Source organism: Dufourea novaeangliae, unplaced genomic scaffold (assembly GCF_001272555.1).
Source record: "Dufourea novaeangliae isolate 0120121106 unplaced genomic scaffold, ASM127255v1 scaffold281, whole genome shotgun sequence".
NCBI lineage: Eukaryota > Metazoa > Arthropoda > Insecta > Hymenoptera > Halictidae > Dufourea > Dufourea novaeangliae.
In genome coordinates, this window is record NW_015374162.1 from 402,916 (window position 1) to 406,777 (window position 3,862).

The window sequence follows — 3,862 nt, forward strand, 5'->3', positions numbered from 1 at the left end:
GGGGGGGGGGGTGCTCTCCGCTTCCACCACCGCAGAGAGGGCGCTCCGCCGTCAACTGGCGGAGCCGGCGCTGGGGAGGTACCGGTTGTGTTCGCAAGAGATCCCGGTGCCTCCCCGCAGAGCGCCGAGCCCGGCCACCGTGAGGGTTTAGTGGGTATTTCCCCTGGGCCTTGCCCTATTGGGGATGAGTCCCACACTACCCCCGCCCCACTCCTCCCACATTGGGGGGGAGGGAGGGGGTGTGCGTAAATGCATTTCCTCACGAAAAAAAAAAAAGCGAGCTGTACCGTTCAGAGGCAAATCTAGTGAAATCACTCAACGGTTGCGCAACGGTTGTGTCTCCTGAACGCACCCATTTTCTACCATTGAGTTCCATAGGGCGGTATTCATAGTCGCTGCTTCTTCTTAAGCAAATAAAGGGAAAGAAGGTCTAGCCTCCGACCTCTCATAAAAAATTTAATTATCGCACTTTTTTGACTTTTGAAAAATATTGATGTTTCCTAAATAACATAGTATCATTTTGCAATCAAAAAAGTAAACAACTAAATTACATTTGTCGTTTCTATTCAAAGACTATTTAGAACAAATATTCAAGCAACGATGTACATCTCACATGTCCTGAGGATATCTCAAGGACATGAATTTCAGTCATCGCAAAAACGTCTCTCTCACATGTCCCGAGGACATCCTTTGGACGCGAATTTCAGACGTCGCTACGACGTGTCTTCTGGTATATCTCGAGATGTCTCCAGGACGTGAATTTCATACGTCATTAGGATGTCCTATTACAGACAGCTTTAAAACATCTTTATTAGGTCCTAGGACGTTCAGACCTAAAACAGCTATAAAACAGACATATTGAAGACGTCGTGTGCTATCTGGGTTTAACCTGTAAAGAACGCTAAAAATACTTGGTTTTACATACGCATAACTTTTTGAACCGGTGGATTCCAAAACTTAACACTTGCATTTTTAGATTCCACTAGTTGAGTACTACTAGAAGATATAAAAAAAAGTCAATAATTTTTGGTTCGGTAAAGAAAAAGTTTAACCCTAAACTTTATGTATTGTAAAAGACGTGGTAACGTGGTAGACATTTTCGTAGCGTCGTAATATCTCTATTTTAATTCATCTTATATACTTTCCCTATGAGCAAACTAACGTCAGATGGACGGCATCTAGTGTCATAGTCGGTCAGGCATGACCTCAGAAACGTGTGCATCTGTTGCTGCATTCTGTATGTATATGCCGTCAGATTCCACGGCATGAGACCTGTACCTCTGCTGTAGAACGTAACGCCAGATTCGCAGCAGAAACAGGGTAAATCTGCTGTAGACGTAACAGCAGATTCACAGCATAAACACAGTAATTCTGTTGTAGAACGTAACAGCAGATTTACTGCCGTGAACAGAGCAGTCTGCAATATAAGCTAATATCATAAATCCAGCAGGCCGTGTGCATGTCACCACAAATTGCTACAGATTACAGATTAACGTTATAAATAGAGTAGTCTTACGGTATAACCTAGCGGGTTTTGGCAATGAAATATTTAAAAAATTTTTCGAAAATATTTATTTACAATATGAATTCAATGATGTTTACAATTTTTACAAAATAATACATATGTAGGCTATATATATTATTTATACGACGATTTCCCAAATATTGTCATCTGACATTCTTGAGACATCATCCCAGTCACCTGCTCTTTCTTCATTTTCATCCGTTCCCACATATATTTGAATATATGCATATACGAAATTGTAGTAATGATTACCGGCTGGTTTGAAGGCTGTGAACAGAAAAACATGGGATTAAATATTCAAAATAGAGAATGAATATTTTTCGTTAATTTTTTGAAGAAAGTGGCACTAAGAAGTGCCATTTGGTTTATTACGAATATGGAAAGGTACTTTCCATATGAATTGAAAAGTGCTGTTATAGTTAGTGTGAACGTAGAGAGATCATTCTCGTTTGAGTAAATTAAAAATGAGCACTGAAAAGTCGTCTGAAGTCAGCTTGTTTACTCCGTTGGCGTCCTTTGTTCCACAATAATTATACACATTGAAGCTAATTTTACGCCCCGAAAGATGTAACATTTGCATATATGCGACTGCACCATCGTTGAATGTATTGGTAGCAATGTCGATTCTATTTCAACTATTTCCGAGGATGCGACCGACTATCAACCAGATGTTGGGACTTGTAGGTTATTGTCTTTTGTCAAGAATATTCGCAAAGAAGAAAATGCTTAAAAGAACCAAGCCATAAAGCGATCCCTACTTATGTTACTGTAGGTAATTGTATGGAAAAAAGGACGGAGTTTCTACCTAAATGCTGCGCTTGACTTTCTTAATGTTCCGACACGGTCGGATTTTTCGACCGTGCACGTTTTTACATTATGGCACTTAATTTACTTGAAATAAGGTAATTTCAAAAACTTCCGCTTCTTTCAAAAACTTTGAAATACTCCCAATGCCTATTCTAAATAACATACGGAAACAATAACGTATTCGGCGACGCGTACGATTGTACACACACAGGGATAGAGATATATGCATGCAATGTGGAAGCAGAGTGGGACCTTTAAATGTTTACGAACATTATGCATGACAATATAATTATTACACAAAATGTAAATATATAGAAGTGTAATATTTACATATATATAAATACTTATTTCTTATAAGCGATAAAATAATAACCTATTTGCATATAATTATAAACGCCTATATAGCAATACAAATAAAAGTTGACATATATGTATATATATACATATTATTAATATTTGTTAACATGTACATTTAATTTTGTGATTTAATGTTAAATAATCATTTAAGTACTTAAATATCGATTGTAGCTGCATTTAGATGAAGTGTAATCGATTTAATTTGTAATAAAGTAAGTTGCGCCGTTTTACTGCATTTGTGAGGTGAAACTGCCGTCAGAATATTAGCAGCTCTCTTTAATTTCTGACGTCACATCATGACACCAGGCCTGTTATACTGCTGCTGCTAGTTTACTGTCAGTACTGCTATAGCAGACCATATACCACATTTGCAACATATCTGCACATCACGTCTACAGCAGAATCTAGTAACATATATTTAGAGCAGGTCTGGTTTACTGGGTATTGGGCCGGGATTCATAGTTCATTAGCAAATGCTTAAGAATAAGTAATGTCTATGAATTCCGGCCTTAGAGTTAATCACTTTGACCTGTGAACAGTTCATTAATAATCATTTATTTAATGTTAACTTATTTAATTTGTGGTTATCATTTTCGTAATTCGTGGTACCGAGCATACGTAGAAATGCAACCAATTAAATTTAGACACACGTTGGTACACCCACGAGCAAAGTCGGCTTCCCTTGGGGGAAAAGCAGCGTAAGGTAAAGGCCCCCCACTACTTGACCACAGAAGTCACTGAAACTTATACCACACTTACATGAAAGAACCACATTCAGTTTAACATTTATGTCAGTACTCGACAAGCAACCAAATTTGCGCGTTTGAACGTTTGAGGGTAAAAGTGATGTATTTTATTGCCAGTGAAATGAGTAATAAACACACTTGGTCACCAGTCTGTCACAGCCAGCGTGTATCAAACATTGTTCAGTGGTGCCAACACGGCCTGTTAACTCCCAGTAGAATAGTATGGTCACAGCCGACGCTAGTACTAGCCATGCTGAAGGTAAAAATGGCAACAACGCGGGAGTCCGGCTTCAATACCTTTTTTTTTTTTATTTTTTTTTAACGTAGGGGAAATGCCTTATGCACACCTCGAAGTCCTGGGGTAGGACTCCGAGGTAGTGTGGGACTCTCAACCACTAAAACCCCCGCGGCAGCCTTCTCGGGCGGA